General features: G+C 39.4%; 1 pseudogene across 1 annotated transcript in view; it reads right to left on the bottom strand.

Moving 5' to 3' along the window:
* The window catches only part of LOC308610502 (putative helicase senataxin), a 70,083-nt pseudogene that overhangs the window by 35,459 nt on the left and 12,090 nt on the right, over window positions 1–22,534 (bottom strand). The window contains exons 4-10 of the transcript in view: window positions 22,206–22,315; window positions 18,235–18,454; window positions 17,342–17,461; window positions 14,509–14,680; window positions 14,287–14,374; window positions 10,624–13,788; window positions 1,018–1,117 (exon numbers count right to left, since the gene is read on the bottom strand). The product of the transcript in view is annotated as a putative helicase senataxin (transcript). The remainder of the gene's footprint in view (window positions 1–1,017; window positions 1,118–10,623; window positions 13,789–14,286; window positions 14,375–14,508; window positions 14,681–17,341; window positions 17,462–18,234; window positions 18,455–22,205; window positions 22,316–22,534) is intronic.

The following is a 22,534-nucleotide window of genomic DNA, read 5'->3' as shown; positions in this document are numbered from 1 at the left end:
AAAGGGATTTATTCAGTGTAACAGTAAAAAATCATAAGTAATGTACATGTCTAACTAGAAATTACTGGTTAAAGAGAACTATGGAATACACTTACAATGGAATAACTACAAACACTGAACATGCTATTATTATTTATCTCTGAAAAGACATTTATAATAGACTAAATGAAAATAAGACAAATGTAAGCTTCACGAAGGTGGAATTTTATGTTTTCATCACAGCTACATACCTAGCATCTAGAATCATACACTATCAGGTAGTATAAAGTCAGTAAATATTTGCTGAATAAATACATGAAAAAAGTCACTTAGGTAAAATAACCCTACCCACCCACCCTTCACTCAGATGAATAGGAAGTCTAGCAGTAAGATATACAATACTATGTTCATAAGATGATCTCTGAATGATGGGAACTGTGAGTGATGTTTATTTTACTATTGGCTAATATTATCTGAATAATCTACAGTGAACATATAATACCTTCCCCCCCAAATATATGTACACGCTTTTTTTCTTAAGTGAATCTATGGAGTGGGATGGACTGCAAGGGGGAAGGAGACAGACGGAGAATTTATACTTTTTATTTTAAAGGGTTCTAAATGCTTGGTTTATTTATAACTAAGACATAACTGTGACACATGCTCCAGACAACTCATGAAGTGAGAGCAGAGACGGCAGAGAGATTTACTCAGAATCTGTACGCACGATCATGTCAACACCCCCTCCGCCCCCGCCAATCAAACTCCCTCACTCACCTTCTCTCTCCCTTGCCCAGCATCTAGGGACACTTTGGCCTGTGGTATTCTGCTAGCACAATGGTTAAAACCATGAATTTTATAACTGTCCCAGTAATTATCCTCATTAAGTAAAGACTTTAAACATACTCTTTGTAAGAGCTTACAAATTCACCTCAGGAAACCTATATCCCAGAAAATTCAAGCAATTATTATGTTCCCTCAAATAGCAATCTCCAATTATTATATGATAGAGCCCAAGTTACATAAAAAAGAACTTACCCACAAACTCCCAGTATTTTTTATAATCAGCAGGAAATTTTCGTAAATGCAACTGATGGAATTTCTCTTTGTTTGGAGAGCTGTTCCATTCCTGTGCCACCTACGCAAAGCAAAAAAAGCAACTTAAGAAAGCAAAAACATCTGAAAAGCCAATGTTAAACGGCAAAATTTTCCAAAGTAAGCAACCATAAAATCCAGAACCTAGAACTCCTGTGTGACACAAACATTAAAAATTAATTTGGGACTTCTGGTTTCCAGCTTGGCATGTAAGGAACTTAGAAGTCGCCACTCCATCCTAACAAGTAAAAAGAGACAAAAAGGTGGATACAGACAATCACAACTTGCCAGCGCAGAAAACTCTGAAGTAGAAACCTCCATGCCAGGAGGAAATCCTGAACTGGATGCGACAAACTGTTGGAGGCTCAGCATGACCTCTCTTAAAAACTCTAGGGGGACCCAGTCATAAAAGGGACTCCACACTTTGGTGAGTCTTACCTCTAGGAGCTCGAACAGGCCCTCACAGTGAACACTGGAGAAAATTCCCTGTGTGCTTCCAGCGGGGGTGGGGGGTTGGTGGGGACTGGGGTAAAGGAACCATTGTGTAATACACCAGAGCATTCTTGACCTTCTTAACAAGGCCTGATCTATGAGATGCTATTTTTCCGGAGTCAAAGTTGCTGGGATTTTATCAGAGCTTAAACTACTTGAGGGAAGAAAACCAGCTCCAGCCCATTCTAACCATCCTGTCTCACCCAAGGAGGTGGGGGGAAACTAAGAAGCATGTGGTGTAAAGTTCTTAGTCCAGAGGCAAAGGCTCACTAAAAGAGTGACACCTTATCATAGGACTATGGAATGGTCTTCCTTCCCCCATACCTCATTTCTATATCACTAAAGGCCTATTTACTGCTGTTCCTTTTACTTAGTAGATTACGTCTGCCTTGCAACAAAAAAATTACAAGGCATACTCAAAGGCAAAAAGCACAGTTTGCACAGAATAAAGAAGCACTAAAACCTGTCAGATATGGCAGGAATACTGGAATTATCAGACCAGGATTTTTTTTATACTATAGTTAATATACTAAGAGTTTAATGAAAAAAGGAGGCCATGAAATAATAGATGGGTAATGTAATGAATGAGATGGAAAGTAGAAAGAATCAAAAGGTAATGCCAGAGATCAAAAACACTGTAACAGAAATGAAGGATGCCTCTGATGGCCTCATTAGTACACTGGACATTGCTGAGGAAACAATCTCTGAGCTTGAGGCTACAGCAATAGAAGCTACCAAAGCTGAAAAGCAAGGAGAAAAAAATGGGTAAAAAAAACCACACCCCAGAATATCCAAGACTGTGAGATAATGACAAAAGATGCAGCATACACATAATGGAGATACGAGAAGAAGAGAGAGCGAAAAAGCAGCAGTATTTGAGGTATAATGACTCAAGAGTTTTCCAAAATTAACATCAGACACCAAACCACAGATCCAGGAAGCTCCAAGACCAAGCAGAATAAATGCCAGAAACTACACCTAGGCATATCATATTCAACCTTCAGGAATATGAAATATCAAAGATAAAGGAAAAATAATTCATGAAAGAAGCCTGTGGGAAAAAACACCTTATCTATAGAGGAGGAAGGATAAGAATTACATCTAACTTCTCCTCAGAAACCATGCAAGCAAGGAGAGAGTAGTGAAATATTTAGACTGTTGAAAGAAAAAATCCTACCAATCTAGAATTCGGAATGCTGAAAAATTATCCTTTAATAGTGAAGGAGAAGGGCTTCTCTGGTGGCACAGTGGTTAAGAATCTGCCTGCCAACACAGGGGACACAGGTTCGATCCCTGGTCCAGGAAGATCTCACATGCCACGGAGCAACTAAGCCCGTGAGCCACAACTACTGAGCCCGCATGCCACAACCACTGAAGCCCACATGCCTAGAGCCCGTGCTCCATAACAAGAGAAGCCACTGCAATGAGAAGCCCACACACTGCAAAGAGTAGCCCCTGCTCGCTGCAACTAGAGGAAGCCTGTGCACAGCAATGAAGACCCAATGCAGCCAAAAATAAATAAACTAAATTTATTTAAAAAAGAAAAAAATAACTCAACAGTAAGAAAACAGACAACCTGATGAAAAAGATGTGCAAAAGGCCTGGACAGACACCTCACCAAAGTAGATATACAGACCGTAAATTAGTATATGAAAAAATGCTCCATATCTTATGTCATCAAAGGAATGCAAATTAAAACAACAAGATACTATTACACACGTATTAGAATGGCCAAAATCTGGAGCACTGACAGGACCAAATGCTGACGGGGATGTGGAACAGTAGGAACTCTCATTTATTGCTCGTGGGAATGTAAAATGGCACCATCACCTTTTTTTTTTTTTTCTTTTTTTTTGCTGAGCCACGTGGCTTGTGGGATTTAGTTCCCTGACCGGGGATCGAACCTGTGCCCCCTGCAAGTGGAAGTGCAGAGTCCTAACCACTGTACCACCAGGAAATTCCCAAGATGGTACCACCAGTTTGGAAGACTGTTCGGTGGTTTCCTATGAAACTAAACATATTCTTACTGTAGGATCCAGCAATAGTGCCCTCACTATTTATCCAAATGAACTGAAAACTTACATTTATGTTAAAAACCTGCACATGGATATTTATAGCAGCTTTATTCATAACTGCCTAAACTTGGAAGCAACCAAGATGCCCTTCAGTGGGTGAACGGATAAACCAACTATGGTACAACCAGACAATGGAATATTATTTAGTGCTAAAAAGAAATGAGCTATGAAGCCATGAAAAGACACAGAAGGACCTGAAATGCACATTACTAAGTGAAAGAAGCCAATCTGGAAAGGCTACATACTGTGTGATTCCAACTATTTGACATGCTGGAGAAAGCAAACTATGGAGACAGTAAAAGGATGAGTGATTGCCAGGGTTGAGACTGTGGAGGGGTGAACAGGCAGAGCAGAGAGGATTTTTAGGGCAGTGAAAGTACTCTGATATTAGAGGACTGCTACATGTCATTATACGTTTGTCCAAACCCTTAGAATATACAAATCAAGAGTGAACCCTAATGAAAACTATGGACTCTGGGTGGTAATGACGTGTCAATGTAGGTTCATCAGTTGTACAAATGTACTACATTGGTAGGGGATGTTGATAATGGGGGATGCTATGCAGAGTTCCTCTAGCTCGCTGCAACTAGAGAAAGCCTGTGTGCATCAACCAAGACCCAACCCAGCCAAAAATGAATCACATAAATTTCTATATATATTTAAAAAAGATAAGTACTGAGTACTATCTCCAAAATTTACGCCCAATGAATTCACTTCTCTTTATTTCCATAGCTACCACCTAGATCAAGCTACCATCATCTTTCTCCTGGGCTATTATAATAGCCCCCGACAGGTCTACTGCATCTATGCTTACCTTTCTACAGTTATTCTCTAATGAGCAACTAAGAATGTTTTCTTTAAAACAAAAAAGTAAACTATTACATATTGCTACTCCCCCAGCCTAAACACCAACCAACTAAAAATCCTCCAACATCTTCTCACTGTACTGAGAATGAAACCCCAACCTGCACTTACAGGGTTGTATACCATCCAGCTCTTGACTGATTTCTGCAATCTTACTTCATTTCCCTTTACCTCTAAGTTACCTCACTCCAGTCACATCAGCCTAATCTCTTTGCTCACACATGCTCAGTTAGGCCTACTTCAAAGCATTATAGTCTTGACCCTCCCCCCTCCTCTGCACAAAACCCTCCTCTCCTGGCTCTCAGCCCGATCTCAAAAGCAGCCTCCCAATGTCGCTCATCATATCAACCTGTTTTGTTTCCTTCACAGAACAAATTATAACAGGAAATTAGCTAAAAATGGTGCACTCTCCCTATAAGGGGTGTGGGCACTAAGAATCACAGCTGGTACTCCAGAAGGGCCCCCTTTCTGCCTGCTCCTTGTCTACACAACCTAAAAAGCAGCTGCCAATTACACTCTGCATACACGTGCATGCACACACAGGTAACCGAAGGGGACTGCAGACAGAGCCAGCAAACCAAAACTTTAAGAAAATAGAGTATTTGCCAAAACTGACCAAAAAAATTGGTCCCTGTCAAAATAGTGCACATTTATCTAATATTTTTGTGTGTTAAACGTAAGGATTAAAAACTAATATATCCTCTATCAGTCACATCAGTACACAAAAGACTCATATTTCTTTTTTTCCCCCCACACACTGTATTTTATTTTTACAAGAGATAAATAAACTGACACCAAGCATTGCAAATGGATGACCACAACAAAAGCAACAATGATTGCAATTACCAAACACGAAACAGACTCATACTATGTCATAATATTGACATTCAGTCCAGGAATCCTCCACTGTAACAGCTCCTTTACTTTGTTGTGAAAATTGACTTGTATACTTTTTGCCTCTGAGTCCTGTGGGATTTTTTTTTTATTCAAGAGACTCATATTTCTAAAAGTTGAATTTGCTCGTTTGCCCTTTGGGGCAAGGGATAATTCTACGCAATGTCATTGCATTCCACCTGCAATAAGACATAAGAACTGGATAACCAAACACTGCGTTTCATGTCCTAAATAGGATACCAACCACATTTCTGTCAAAGGACTCTAAACACACTTCAGCATTCCATTAACAAACAATATTACGAAGTCAAATTACATCCAAATGAGGATAAGAAGCCTTGGCCCAAGACTGTGGTTGATGCCACAGTCTCTGGCTTATAAGAAAGAATAAACATTAAAAGTAATCAAGGTATCTGAGAATTCTCTGGCAGTTCAGTTGTTAGTGCTTTCACTGCTGAGGGCCCAGGTTCAATCCCTGGTCAGGCAACTAAGATCCCACAAGCCACACGTTACAGTGGGAAAAAAAAAAAGGAATCAAGGTATATTAATAATACCATTAATAAATGTTGGCCTATATAAACTACAAATGCTAAAACAATGCTGTTTCACTACATGGTTAAAGAAAAAGAACAAGATTGCAAAAATAAGAAAAAAAGAACAAGATAAAACTTCACGGTAAAGATGACAGATTGAACACAGGCATTTCCTTTCATTCCCCTGAAACCCCACTAAAACACCCAAGGGATTTTTCACAACAGGATTAATTCATTAGGATGAAGAGAACAGAAGACGAGGCAAGAGTATCAAAATCTGGGAAGCTGGTAAGCAGATGGATGAATGGTTAACTAACTCAGCAAGTCCAAGAAGCTGAACTCTAAGAAGGAAGTGTCTGACATACACCTCTAGGAGGAGGAGGGCTAAAGGGAGACTGCCCATCCCTGTTCCTAGCAAAAAGCTAGAGTGGTTTCACTTCTATAAAGTGTGACCGTCTCTGCCTGTGGGGCAGCAGATAGAGAGGGGATACTGTACTTAAAAAAAAAAAAATGTGGGGGGGGGCGTCCCTGGTGGTACAGTGGTTAGGCATCTGCCTGCCAATGCAGGGGCCACGGGTTCTATCCCTGGTCTGGGAAGATCCCACGTGCCGTGGAGCAACTAAGCCCATGCACTACAACTACTGAGCCTGCGCTCTGGAGTCTTTGAGCCACAACTACTGAAGCCCTCGCCACAACTAGGGAAAAGCCCACGTGCAGCAACGAAGACCCAACACAGCCAAAAATAAATAAAATAATTTTAAAAATAAAATAATTTTTAAACAGGGAATTAAGCAAATATTTAGATACTGAATGCCTGGACCTTTCCCTCTGCCCCCACCCTCACCCCACAGTCAGCTCCCCATCAAGCCTATGCTTTCCAGGCAATCGATCTGAAGATTCTTCTTGGGGAAATCTGACCTCACTAAGAGGGGAAAAGAAAAGACTAAAAACAGTGACATGAGGGTGGGGATGAGGCTTCCCAATAAAATGCCAAATGGTCAACAAGCCTATCCCTTTCACTCAGAGCTTCTAATCTGTTTTAAAATCTTACATGTAACAAAATATAGATTATAACTATACCCAAGCATGTAATCTTAATATAAAGAATGAAACTAATTTGGATTTCACCATGTGATGGTGTCCTTCAGATCACATTTGACTTCCACAGTGCAAATAATAAAGGACCATTTTAGTACAAGTATCTCTTTTCCTAAGCATCTCTTTTGACCTGTCATTATTTAAATGCATCCTCTTTTCTTATAGCATTAAAAAGTTGAGATATAGTTCACAATATAAAATTCACCACTTTAAAGTGTGCACACTACAGTGTGTTTTTAGTACATTCACTATTTTGTGTAACCATCACCATTATCTAATTCCAGAACATTCCCACCATCCCAAAACAAGCCTTATACCTATTAGCAGTCAGTCCTAATTCCCACACCCCTCCCTCACCCATCCCCTGGCGACTACTAATCCACTTTCTGTCTCTACGGATGTGCCTATTCTGGAAAATTCATATAAATGGAATTACACAATGTGTGGCCTTCTGTACCTGGCTTCTTTCACTTAGCATAATATTTTCCAGGCTCATCAAAGGACAGGTAAAAGTACATAGAACGGGTCATTCCTTTTAATAGTAGACTAATATTCCATTGTAGGCATATACCATGTTTTGTTTACCCATTCATCTCCTGATGGACATCTCGGCTGTTTACAACTTTTGGCTATTATGAACAATGCTCCAATCTGCTTGTTAGTATCCTGTTCTTAAATGTGAGTAAACCAACAAAAATCATTAGACATGTGAAGAAAGGAGTTAACATGAAAGGTCTGTAGACACTAAAATGAATAGGAAAAAAGCAACTGGGAAAACAGGGACAATGAAAGGAGAAGAAAACTTTCAACAAACTTTAAACTTATCATTAATTAACTTCAGGTAGTAAAAAATACTGTGCACATGAAGAAAGCACACAATCCTATAAAAAGGAATAATGAGAGGACAAGAGTACTGTGAAACTAAAAATATGCTCAAAAATTGTTTCAATAGACTTGGACGCTGAGAAAGTCTCCAAGGAAGGAGAATGACGATGACAACAACAAAGACAGAGATGGCAAAATAGAAAGAAATTTTAAGACATGCAAAGTTTCAAAATTTATCTCCTACACATTCTTTTCTCAGGAAGCTTGAAGGATGTGCCTTACTAAAATGAGAGGGTGACAAAAACAGACAACCCTGGGTACAGGAGACAAAGATCCAACACAGGAAAGAAGGAAATGCAAGCCCTAGGATGAGGATGGTGAGCATTTCAGGTTAACCATCCTAAACCAAGAAGATGAAATTTATCAACTATCTGATGTGCCTGATCATACTGAGAGGCCTAAACATCCAAGAGACAGCCTGAAGCTAAATTAGTAATACGTACATAGAAAATTAAGTAAACAATAAATCCAGAGAAAGCAAAGAGTCGGAAACGAAAAGTAGTTACAACTACCACATGACTTAGTCGCGGACACTTTTGTTTTTAATTCAAAGACCTTATTCTCTTTTGTTTAAATTAATTTATTTTTGCTGTGTTGGGTCTTCGTTTCTGTGCGAGGGCTTTCTCTAGTTGCGGCAAGCGGGGGCTACTCTTCATCGCAGTGCGTGGGCCTCTCACTATCGCAGCCTCTCTAGTTGGGGAGCACAGGCTCCAGACACGCAGGCTCAGTACTTGTGGCTCACGGGCATAGCTGCTCCACGGCACGTGGGATCCTCCCAGACCAGGGCTCGAACCTGTGACCCCTGCATTAGCAGGCAGATTCTCAACCACTGCGCCACCAGGGAAGCCCAGTGGACACCTTTTATATCGTCAAAATAATAACAAATACTGACCTAAAAATTACAAGACTACTCCATAGTGAGGATGGGAAAACAGGAGAGGTGTGTGTGAACACAGGGCTGGGAAGAGAGGGTACTTCCTGTAGTGGGTAATTACAGAAAATGTCTAGTACTGAAAAATTAACAAGTCAAAATAGTGGCATGTTATTTAGAAATATGGAAGTAAATAACAAAAGGATCCCTCAAGGATCAAAAATAATTACTTGGGGAGGTGAGAGTGGCTGATTTTTTTTTTTTAATAATGGGCCTTCCACAAGTATTTGACTATCTTAAACTTTGTGTATATACAAACGGAACTTGTGCTCATTCTGCTTTGAAAAGGTTCTAGCTACAGAAATGTCCTGAAGGAAGAAATCTTAAAGATAAACATATAAATACTTCTGAACTAAGGGAAAAATAAAATCACAAATGTGTCCTAAATTTAAGGGCTATGAATGGCCTCTAAGCAATTTAGTGTTTTCTGGAAAGGATAAACGTTCAAGAAAAAAGTAAGCTCCAAGATGAAGAAAATCTCTGTATATTCCCCAGCTTATTTAACTGTATACACTGTTCACTGAACTAACGATTTTGTAAGGTAAGAAAATCATTCTTGTAATACTATTTCACATTGTTCTTAAGGAGAGAGACTGAAGAGCCTTTATCAGTTAGTTGTTTCTAATGGTTCTGAAACACTAGTAAAATAATTCTTACGACAATGGCTGAAATTTAGGGCATAAATTGACACCAACTTGCCTCTTTGTGCAGTACATCTCCTTTGCCTTTAACAATTCTAAGCTGGATCTTTGCAGTCTCTCTGCCTGTGATATACTTCCTATGGCCAACTCCTTCTGCTCACTCTGGTCTCGGTGTGAATACCATCGCTCACAGAGGCCGTCTCACCTTTCAGTCTCAAGTGCCTGCTCCCTTTTGTTCTAGATCATTCTAGAGCACTCTAGAGCCTTTTGTCCCGATCTGAAATGATCATTCCCAGAAGGCAGAGGCCTTGTCTGTCGTGTTCACCACTTTACCCCCGCCAGGTCTGTGATAGTACTGGGCAAGTATCAGGCACCCGAGGATCTGCTGACTGAATACGTGGGTATTTACCTCAGTGCTCTTGGTTTTGAAGAGTCTTGTTGCACACTCACCTTTTGGGTTTTTGTTTTTTAACCAATTTGAAAAAAAGGAAAAATCGACCTGCTGTGAGAACACCAAAAACATCCTTCAAAGTGCAGGTGGATGTTTACACTAAAGAATTACTGTTTTTCTGAGGTTCAAATTTAACTGGGAATCCTATATTTTTCTTGGCAATCCCAGTCAGGCAGTAAGAAAGAGAGAAGAACCAGAATGGGATGTGTTGGGGTAGGGGGGCAGCTAAAGGCTGCTATGAGGCCTAAGAAGTTGGGAAGACAGATGAGAAATTTGGGATTTACTGCTTTGTGCTGACCAGTGTAACTTGCCCTTTGCTACCTCCTCAAGAAAACTTCAGTAAAGGTTTACACTACTTTTCAAAAAAATAAACGCAGATGAGAGACTATGTCCTCTGAGAAGTCTTCCCTTATTTTACACCGAAAAACGTTTCCTCCTCCTGTGCCACCTCTGGACTTGGTAAACTAGCACTCTGAATTGTGTCTGTAAGCTCCAGAAGGGCAGAGTTTAAGGGTTTCCTCTGTATCACCGGCATCTAGAACACTGTGGGGCACAATGTCTGTTCAACATGAAATCTACAAGCTACATCTAAATCAAAATGCGATCAGTTATTTTAGCCGTACTCAGCATGGTAAAGAAACGTAATTTCAAAGTCTGAAGGTATACGATTAGAACATATACTTACAGTTTCAAAAGTATTCAGGATCATCAAAGGGAAAAACACATTAAAATATTCTCTACCATCTTGAAATCTCACAGGCACAGGTCTTGTGATGGACTGACAAAGAGTTGAAGGGGGTCCGCACTGATCAAAGTCCACAAACATTGCGTATTTCCATTTTAAGACCTCTTTAACGAAGGTGTCAGAGATGGACTGTGCTGACAAGAAAATGTTTACCGGAGAGGAAGGTGAAAAAGATCTGTTTTCACAAAATGGAACTTTGTAGCCTTGCCTGTTGGAATTATTTGGAGTATGACACTGGAGAACGTTGCACAAACCCTTCATTTCAGCCACTGGCTTCTGAGACACCACAGAGACTGGCTGTGGTACTTTCAAAGCAGATTGTACCCCACTTGACTTATTTTGCAGAGTTGGTAAGAGCGCTGACGTATTTACCAAAGACTTGTAAAGACCAGCAATTCGTGAAGTACTACTGGAGGTAAATATCTTAGCAGTGGGAGGTCTCGAAGGTTTAGATGAAGAGAGAGGCAAGCCAGGTCTACGAAATGTATCTTCATCTGCTGCTTTAGCTTCAGAGTGTTTGGAACAGTATTCACCCTGGTTTTCCAGTGTTTCCACACAATCTTTGTATTTACATTTTGTGCTACTCCAAGATTCCAACTGAGGCCGACTCACAGAATCTTCTTCTACCTGGACTGTATCTCTTCCATGAACTACTTCAATGAGTTCATCATTCTCTTTCTCCATTTGTGAACATAAATCCATATCTTCTGGATCACATTGTGTTAAAAATATATTATCCTCCTCTATGTCACTGTTGCATTCAGGTTCTCCCTCCTTCAAAGCTGCCTCTGCTGCTTTTTTAATGACCTCTTCAGGTACATAAGCTGGACCATAACCCCAATCATCTGTGATATCCCCTACATGAGTCAAGCACGAATTCTCTTCATTCTCTTGAACTGAATTCTTGTTGTCTGGTCTCTGATCTTGCCGAACTGAAAACACTTCACATGGACTTTCAAACTCAAAAAAATGAGAATCCGATTCCTCAAACCGCAAAAGGGACCTTGTATTTTCTTCCTTTATTACATTCTGTTCCACATTTGTGTTAGCTATTGAAGTATGATGCTCTGGACATCCTTTCTCAATGCATGTCTTACCCTGTTTAATGTGTTTCTTAAAACCCACAATTCTTTCATCATCATCATCATCTTCATCAGATTCTGAAATAATAATGACGTGTCCAGAGCAGGTTTCCCTGACACTATTTTGGTTGGCTGTCAAACATCTTCTATCATCTTTAACTTTTCTTTGTAGCTGGGATAAACTTCTTTGGGTTGAACCTGATGGGAACTTAATAACACTGGCTTGAGCTATTAAAGATAATATGTGGAGGTCTCTGTCTATCTGAGAATCTGTTAAAGGGTCAGACTTAGGACTGATGCTAAGGACCTGTTCTCTTAAATCAGAAGAAAACTCAACAGTACTCTTGCTAATTCCCGTATCTCTTGATTCAAGTCCAGTCACAGGATCTTTAAAGGGAGGTGTTTTCTCCACAAAAATATCGGTCATTTCTGTGAATGAGACCAAATCTTTATTACCAACATGACATTCTAGTATTTGACAACTGATATCAGGGGTGGAGAAAATGCCCAACTCTTCTTCCTGTACTTGTTTCTTTTTCAGCAGTAAACTGTTTTCAGGTTTTTGTTGTCCATTTTTATCATCCAGAACACCACTAGGGCCTAAAGAGAGATTGTGTATGAAGCCATCTCCTTTCTGAGCTCCTGTATCTTTCTGTGAACAGAAACTTTCAATGCTAGATACAGTCAGGTTTTCCTCTAAAGTGGTACTTTTCCTGTCTTGCTTTTTCATTACATGCAATAACTTAGCACAGATTTCATCTTTATGTGCCTTAGTGTTTGCTTTTGAGGTTTTGCCAAGAGCATCATCCTTTAAAGAGAAATCCTCATCTGATGTGGACACTTTTTCCAGAGAGTCATTGCTAGAATCAGTCAACAAACCTGTTGATGTGATTATTCCTCTGTCAAATACCTTTTCTGGACCATTTCTTGAAGTACAATTCTGTGGGGTATATGAGGAATTCTCTTTTACAGACTTATGCTTCCCTGTACTTATTTTAACTTGGCCTCGAGCTCTTTCATTCACAAGCCTTTTACTACTCGGCTTCAAGCACAACTCAGCTGAGAGATGGTCTTTGAGTTTCAAATCTTTTAGATAAGTTTGCTCATTATCCTCTTCTATGGCATTATGTGCCTTGCTGAAAATACTCTCTTTCACTTGACATGCATCAGCTTTCATCGGTTCTTTAGAGAATGTTGGGCTGGAGTTTTCCAGACAGTGCCTTTGTTTTTTAGACTTCTTCCCTGTTTGTTCACTTTCTTCTTTATTGTAAGATGCAGGAGGTGTTTTACATGGAGGAGTCAGATCCACAGAAGTGCTACACTGAGGCACTTTGAATTTTATGTTTCTAATACTTTGCTTTAAACAAGTTTGTAACTCATGGGTTTCCTGACTAGTCAACTGCCAACCTAAAGATATATTTCCTCGTAGGTATAAGTTGACCTTATCCCAGAATCGCTTACAAAGAGTCTGCTGCCCAAGCTGATAGCCTTCTTTAAGGAGACTTCTGATCAGCTGCACACAAGCAAGTTGTACAGAGTTAGATGGCACTGAATGCAGTGACAGAGATATCATTGTTGTGCCTTTGGAGCAGTTTCCAGATGACTTCTCAGAACTCCGAGCAAACGCGGTGGTGGGAAGCTTGGCACATTTTACGATGGCTTCCACCCACTGCTGGGAACTAACCCACAGCAAATGCAAACACTTTTTATTTCTATGCACTTCAATCACTGACACCAAAATCAGAAGGAAAAACTCAGTGACTGTGTCACACACGGCGTCCGTCTGGTTGAGGACGTCTTTGACTTCAGAATGCAGATGATGAATAACCTCCACTATATAGGCCACACCCAGATCCTTAAGATCCATGAGGGACTGCACAAAGTGGATGAACCACAGAAACGTGCTGTTATGAACACGCATGTCTTGACCGATATCTGACTGAAGCACATTAGCTAATGTTTCCATTTCTTCATACATGTTAGGACAATAATCTGGGCAAATGGCTGATCTCCACCCTGAATCCTAACATGAAAGAGATACTGACATTCAGATAAACAAGCACCATTCATGACAGGTTTAACACAAAAGTTGCCAACAAGAAAATACACTGCTCAACTTTCCTTGTGTTGATGTACATATATGGACCCCCAAGAAATTGAAAACAGTCCAATTTTGAGGTGAAGCTTTCATGAAAAGGTTAAATTTACAAAACCTCCATGTACTCTGGACCTCTTTCCTTCAGTTGGTTTTGATTTCTAGTCATGTGATTTATCTCCCTCATGCCATAAATGTTCTACCCTTCCAAAATGTACTTAAAAATTAATCTCTCAAACTGTGCATGCTCTCATTACAGACCATTTTTCCTCATGAGCTACTGTTCAATCAGAAACTGTTTTATGCAACAGTTGACTCAGAATAGCTACATATCATAAAATCAGCAATGCAACTAACCACGTAAAACACTGACTATACAATATAAAGGCAATACAATATCATCTGAATTCTCAAAATGTTTTATACCTTTTTGGTCTTTTCAGGGTTATAATTGTATACCATCTGGCTGCAAGTCACCATATCATCTAAATATGACTCCGGTTCTGACTTGGTCCTTAAATATTAAGAACAAATAGAAATTACTGAAATGAAGGGTAAAAAGAAGAGAAAAATCCTACTGTTAAAGTCAATTATAGTAGACTTCCTCATACAGACTGTCGGAAATCCTGACACAGGAACTGAACGAACCTCACAGAGCTGTTCCGTATGTTCTGGATCTCTTTCCTGTAGCTCACATTGTTGATAATGGATTGAAATGCCTCAATAGGATCAATCAGTTGACCCCAGACCTTAGATCCAAGACGATCCAGAATCACCATGAAACAGTGTAACGCTGGCCAGAAAGGATCCACACTATCATCTGAAACACAATGGAGTAATTTGCCAAATTACAACACAATTAGAGAAAGGGACTAAAATATATTGAGAATTAAGCATTCTTTACCTGGGTAGCAACAAAACTGAAAGCAAAGCAGGAAGTAATTTAAAGTAAAGTGTTGTCAACTACAGGTTTTAGAAACCTGGCAAACTTTTAAATAATGTCTGCATTTTTTTTTAAAGCAATACACCTCTGTTAAGAAATCTTGTAGTGTGGAACAAACTGAGATAGTCCAGATAAACTCAACTTTCTCACCCTATTTGCCAACCTGAAAGAATCGTTCCTCCTCTGCTTCTTCCAGACCTTTATACTCCCATCCTTCAATAAATAACAGAGGTAAAGTAGAAAAAAAAAGGGAGAGAAAGAAAAACTTGGTATTTTCAGATCTAAACAAAGTCCATGATATGAGAAATCCTGAATTGTGTGTGTCATTCGGTTGGAATAAAGGACTGAACCCCTCATCCACTGGATAAGCAGAGATACATACTCTTTATCCATCCATTCTCAACATGGCTTTGTTGTTATCTCCATTCCATCCAACTGGCAGGAATTCCCATTACTCACACACTCTTATGCCCGGTCCTTCCCCTCTTCTCTACATGCAGGGGCAAAACACTGCCCTGCTCAAAGACCTTCACTTGCTCCTTAATGTCTTCTAAGGAAATTAGAAGCCCTCAGTCAAGCATCTGTAAGATCTTACTCTATTCTTTCTTTCCAGATTTATTTTTGACACTCACATAAAGATACACCACCTACAGAAAAAAACAGATAGCTGGCTTTTTCCAAGTGAGAACCAGAATGGCTTCACTGTTAGCACCACCTGTCATCTTCCGCAGTATTCTTAGGAGGCAAGTGCTCTAACTCACCCAATTACTCTCAGCCTTAGAACTTTCTGCTTTATTTCCCTCAGGGCTCTTAGAGTCTACTTTTTTTTTATCATAGTCGTTCGTGTAGAACTGCTCATATACTTTTTTATCCTCTACTGAAGCTGTCTTATGTCTAGGAAGCTCTCAAATAAGGAAGAAAGTCATTAGTTAGGTGAAGACAATTATGGAATGTTTCTTAAAGAGGGGACTTCCCTGGTGGTGAAGTGGTAAAGAATCCGCCTGCCACAACATAGGCAGAACACTCTATGACATAAAAGACCCTTTTTGACCCACCGCCTAGAGACATGGAAATAAAAACAAACAAATGGGACCTAATGAAACTTCAAAGCTTTTGCACAGCAATGGAGAATATAAACAAGATGAAAAGACAACCCTCAGAATGGGAGAAAATATTTGCAAATGAAGCAACAGACAAATGATTAATCTCCAAAATTTACAAGCAGCTCATGCAGCTCAATATCAAAAAAATAAACAACCCCATCCAAAAATGGGCAGAAGCCCTAAACAGACATTTCTCCAAAGAAGATATACAGTTTGCCAACAAACACATGAAAGGATGCTCAACACCACTAATCATTAGAGCAGTGCAAATCAAAACTACAATGAGGTGTCACCTCACACCAGTCAGAATGGCCATCATCAAAAAATCTACAAACAACAAATGCTGGCGACGGTGTGGAGAAAAGGGAGCCCTCTTGCACTATTGGTAGGAATGTAAATTGATACAGCCACTATGGAGAGCAGTATGGAGGTTCCTTAAGAAACTAAAAATAGAACTACCATACGACCCAGAAATTCCACTCCTGGGCATATACCCTGAGAAAACCATAATCCAAAAACAGTCATGTACCACAATGTTCACTGCAGCTTTATTTACAAGAGCCAGGACATGGAAGCAACCCAAGTGTCCATCGACAGATGAACAGATAAAGATGTGGCTATACATACAATGGAATATTACTCAGCCATAAAAAAGAAACGAAATCGAGTTATTTGTAGTGAGGTAGGTGGACCTAGAGTCTGTGGTACAGAGTGAAGTAAGTCAGAAAGAGAAAAACAAATACTGTACCCTAACACTTACATATGGAATCTAAAAAAAAAAGGTTCTGAAGAACCTAGGGGCAGGACAGGAATAAAGATGCAGACATAGAGAATGGACGTGAGGACACGGGGAGAGGGAAGGGTAAGCTGGGACGAAGTGAGAGAGTGGCATGGACTACCACATGTAAAATAGCTAGTGGGAAGAAGCCACAGAGCACAGGGAGATCCGCTTGGTGCTCTGTGACCACCTAGATGGGTGGGATGGGGGTGTGGAAGGGAGACGCAAGAGGGAGGGGACATGGGGATATATGTATATGTGTAGCTGATTCACTTTGTTATACAGCAGAAACTAGCACACCATTGTAAAGAAATTATACTCCAATAAAGATGTTAAAGAAGGAATCTGTAGACCCCACTCGCTGCAACTAGAGAAAGCCCATGCACAGCACCAAAGACACAACACAGCCAAAAATTAATTAATTAATTTTTTCAAAAGTAAGTTAACTTCCTTGGGCTTCAGGTTCTTCTTTTATGAAAGTAACGTGCTGAGTTAAACTCTGAAGGTCCTTTCCAATTAAAAATTCTGACTCTGTGACCAAAACCATAAAACGGTCATTCTTTCTTTCCTCCACATCATACACCCAAGTTCTTACCGTGACACTAGTATTTTCAAAGTGCACCATCATCACAATAGTCAGCAAATAAAGTTTATTACCATCTGATTGCCTCTCCATGGCGTGAAGTATTGATTGCATAAAATCATTCTGTTTGTTTGAGCCCAACAACAGTGAATCCATGGTTTGCTCCTCAAGAATGGTCAGCAACATGCAGATACCTGTAAGATCACGTATAGTTTTCTTGAATTGATTAAATAAAACTGTTCTAATGTCTTCTCCAGTTTAGTTGGCAAAAAGAATAACAAGGCAGTAAGATGAAACCAAACAGTATCCAGTGCCTCAGACATTGAAGTCTGAGATATTCATATACAACTCCTCCTCCTAAGAACAGAACTTTAGATTGAATAAAAAGGGAAAATGGCACGAACCTGGTTAGAAAACCATTTCCAAAATGACTACCACACAATTTGCATCTCATAATATCAAAGACCCCTTAAATTTTAAGATCACTATATTTCAAGTACCAGTCACTGCCAAATATACACATGACTGTAAGACTCTGAATCAATGAAGTAGGACAGAACTACTTTAAGTCAATATACAACTTGATGAAAACCAAAGTTAGTATCGCTTTCTCCCAGGAAATATTTTACAGATGGGAAAAGAGGTATTAAACCTCTGTTTCAAGAGATCAAAACCCTATTAAGTTCAGCTGCTGTGCTAATACGGTAACATCTAATACTGCCTTAAATAAAAGATCTATTTGCCATACTTGAAAATGTACCTCTTACACCGATGATTTCTAGGATAAGAAATGTTTAAAGACAAGATGTTGTAATAGTCAATTTAATGACAGAACAAGAATTGTGAACTATGAAATCCTTTATTTAGCAATTTTGATCAGATTACCAGAAGAGATCCCTTCCCTTGCAGGATAATCGTAAGAAATATTGGAAAATACTAATTATATGTGTGTAGGAACAATACTCACCTAACCAATAGTTTTTGTAGTTGGCAGTATCATACATGTGTGAAGGCAGAAGAATCAGTTTACCCTTCTCAAGGACAGAAGAAGTATCAATGTCTGGACTTTCGAAAAGCCCCAACTCAATAACTTTAAAAAGGCAAGTCAAAACCTCCTGTAAGTCATAATAATCATCTCTGTTCACTTTCCCCAAGTTTCTTGCTGTCAGGATAGCCCAACGTGAAACCTAAAAGTGTAACACATTCATTACTTCATTTAACACACAATTGTCTACAGAAAGAATACAGTTAAAATAAGATTCTCTACAGATTACAGAGGACACAAGATACATCAAATACTTTAAAAAAATCATTGCACCGTATATCTTAAACTTATACAGTGCTGTATGTCAATTATACCTCAATAAAACTGGAAGAAAAAAACTATCATATAGAATAAAGTACTTTAGGAAAAATACATGATTTTCAGACATTTAAAGGAAATAAACCAAAAGGTCCATGATGACAGAAAAAAAAAAAAGACGGAAGATACTAATTACAATTGAACTTTGAACAACACACAAGGGTTAGGGGCACCTACCCTCTGCGTAGTTGAATACACTAATATAATTCGAATATAACATAGTTGGCAGCCCTCCATATCCTGGTTCTGCATCATGGATTCAACTAACCTCGAACTGTGTAGTACTATACTACATGCTATTAAAAAGAATCTGTGTATAAGAGGACCCATGCAGTTCAAACCCCTGTTGCTCAAGGGTCAACTGGAATGCGACATGTGAACCTTACTTGATCCTGATTTGATCTAACCCTGATAAAGCATTTTTGAGAGAGTAACTTCCACTCAAATACTGACTAGAAATATATTATTATTATTATTATAAGTGTGTCGATGTAATTGTTCTTTTAAAAGAGCACTTACCTTTTTGATACACGAACTAAAGTATTTTATGGATGAAATGCTCTGATGTCTAAGATTTGTGGTAACTAAACAGGAGTAGAATATTGACCACATATTGATAACAGATGAAGCACAGTGATGGATATGTGGGGGTTCACTACACCAATCTATTTTTGTATGTTTGTAATGTTCCATAATAGAAAGTTAAAAAAGGAAAAATGAAAAGAGAAACCTCAGAAGAAATCAAAGGTCACCTCTACATGGCGATATAGCATAGGGAAGTGATTTTAAATTTATTCTGCACTACAAACTGAATTTAGTGATCACAACCAACCTTAAAAACTAAATAAAATTTTAAAAAAAAATCAGTGGGCGTCCTTCATAGTAACAGTAAGTACTGTTTTGTGAAATGTTTAGGTCACGTATGTCTATATGTGTGTGAACTCGATGAAGAATATTTTTACTTAGGTTATGGGCAGAAAAGTTTGCAAAACATAGAACTAGTGGACAAAAGAATGGGCTCTATGCCAACATAATTAAGTAATGGATTTTAAGCTATCGAAAAAAAATACAAAGGAATCAATGAGTCTATAACTTATGATAAACAGATGAATAAATGAAGAGCAGGGAAAATGGCTCTTGATTATAGTATAATCAATGTCAAGTGCTGACTGGTAAACGTGTAAAGTGCTGGGGTTGAAACTATTTTGCAATCTTAGAAAAACTGGCTCAGGGAAGAACCATCAGGTAATGCTAAATTTAGGAGAACATTTTGGTGAGGAGTAAGGTATTTATGTGATCTTAGAGTACTTAAGAAATAGACATTGTACAGTGAAGAAACTGGACAACACCTCAACTAGATGATCAAAATTAACATCACCATGAGAGGCCGGATGATATGGCATGCCGTATATCTGACAGCCTGAGAAGGACATAGCATCCTTCACTTATGTAGTATTCCAGTTGGAACGTATAACCGAAGCCTAACCATGTGCAAGCATCAGACAAACCCAAAATGAAAAGCATTCTATTTTTTGTAAATGGGAGGGAGGCAGAAATGACTATTCTTCAGAAATGTAATTGTCATAAAAGACAAAGATAGGCTGCGGAAATGTTACAGATTAAGAGAGACTAAAGTAACACAACTACATGTAAATCCTGATCCTGGTCTGGATACTGGAGTACAGGGGGAAAATGCTACAAAGTACACTGGATCACACGACACAACTGGAAAACAGACCTTACTGTGTCAATGTTAAAGTCACTGAAGTTTATAATATTGTGAGAATATACTTATTCTTAGGAAATATACACTGAAGTATTTAGGGGCAAAAGGCTATGATACATGCAACCTACTCTCAAATGGTCAGAAAACAAACAGCTTTGTAGTTAACTGAAAGCAAATGATAGAACAAATGGAGTGAAACATTAGTAATTGGTGAATACAGCTAAAGAATATACAGGTGTTTTCTACTTTTTTTTTATTTTTGAGAATTTTCTGAAAATTTTAAAGTATTTTCAAATAAAAACTTTAAAAAAAGCATTAGGGCTCTGGATCAGGCTGCCTATATACAAATCCCAGTCACCATACTAGCCTGTGTAACTGTGGTTAAGTCTCCTGACTCAGTTTCCTCACCTACAAAAACACATATATAATGAAGAATACAGTCATTCCTGGCCCTGCAGACCCAGTCACCCAGTCTGCAAGTGCTTGGCCCAGGTCCTGGTTGCTCAGCTGGACCTGCTTCCTCTACTGCTTTGCAGCTTTAAGAAAGCCAGTCCCTAGGGCCTCCCTGGTGGCGCAGTGGTTGAGAGTCCGCCTGCCGATGCAGGGGATACGGGTTCGTGCCCCGGTCTGGGAGGATCCCATATGCCGCGGAGCGGCTGGGCCCGTGAGCCATGGCCGATGGGCCTGCGCATCCGGAGCCTGTGCTCCGCAACGGGAGAGGCCACAACAGTGAGAGGCCCGCATACCGCAAAAAGAAAAAAAAAAAAAAAAAAAAAAGAAAGCCAGTCCCGGAGAGCAGCTGGCTGTACTTTCTGTCAGTCTTCTTTCACAGGCAGGAAAGCCCCACCCTTATTTTAAGCACAGGCCTCGACTCTGGTTCTACCCTTGCCTGGAGTAGACTTGTAATTCTTATTATCATGCACAAACTCAGTCCCCTGCTACCTACAGCTACCCAGGCCGACATACAGGTTTCCACCATGTATCACTTTGTATTTCTGTTCCATTACTGGTCCAAAGAAACATTTACCCTTTAAAAAGTGTGACTATACCTTTTAGAATTCCACTTTTTGAATTCTTTTCTATCATTGTTTGGGTTTGGCACAAAGGAGACAGAAATTCACCACCATTCTGACTGGAAACCCCATTACCGTGTTCTTTCTTCGCCACTTAAAAAAAAAGCCTCTTTACTATCCTTCTATTGGCAGAGCAACCCTTCGTGGCTATTGTCTTAACGTTGTAACTCAGTTCTAGAGGCCAATGTGCACAGGTCCTACTGCACACGCTGCCTCGCCACATGATGTTAAGTCCTCAAACTCGAGCAACCAGCTCAAAGTCAGGTTCCAAGCCTCTGGTGTTGCTCTCTGCTTCTGTCTACCTACTGTTCTGATTCTCATGTTCCTCTTCCTGTTTGGCACCTAAGAACTGAATCTCCTTGTTCTCCCCTCTACCCCATCACCTGTTAAAAATCTCATCTATTAGCAAAATAATTATTTCAAGTGTTTTAACTGGTATTTCCATGTGCTTGGAGCGGGGCAGGCAAGCAAGAAAAGCAAGAGAGAACTCTCCTTCTTCGTTAGTTCAGGTCAACACACTGAAAGTTCAGATTATTCCCTCATGTGTCTTTTAAACTGAAGCATCACCTGTCAGAACTGTTTCCCTACTCTTTTAACCCTCTTCTTTGAGCCCCCCAGCACCCCCTCCTGAACTACAGTAATGTTACAACAACAAGAGAATAACTTTGGCAAATATTTTAAACAAAGTACACATCAAAAACCTCTATTATAGTTATCTGTAATATAGGTGCAAAAATAAAATATCCCCTCTTCCACTGCCTAACACTCACACTCACCATTTCATTGGGATGGACCAAAAACAAATAGATCCCTGGATGTTTGTCAAAAACCTGAAAGGAGCAGTTAGCTTGTTCCATCCGGCAAAGTGCTTCAACGCATAATTCATCTAAATAGAAAAAATAAGGCAGTAAACATAAGACATAAATCTTATCAACGTATCAAGATTCCCTAAATTTGGCTCCTTCAGTTGCTCTGTAAGTAAATGAAAAGTTGCTCCTTTTTTTTTTAAACTGAGGCATAAAAATGCTGTAAATGTAGGAATGATATTTAGCTGCTGAAAGACCGGTAGGTTGATCATAGTGTGTGCCTATGAATTGCTCTGACT

The sequence above is a fragment of the Mesoplodon bidens genome (assembly GCF_964165515.1).
Source record: "Mesoplodon bidens genome assembly, contig: HAP1_SCAFFOLD_123, whole genome shotgun sequence".
Taxonomy (NCBI): domain Eukaryota; kingdom Metazoa; phylum Chordata; class Mammalia; order Artiodactyla; family Ziphiidae; genus Mesoplodon; species Mesoplodon bidens.
This window is presented reverse-complemented; position numbering and strand designations above follow the sequence as displayed.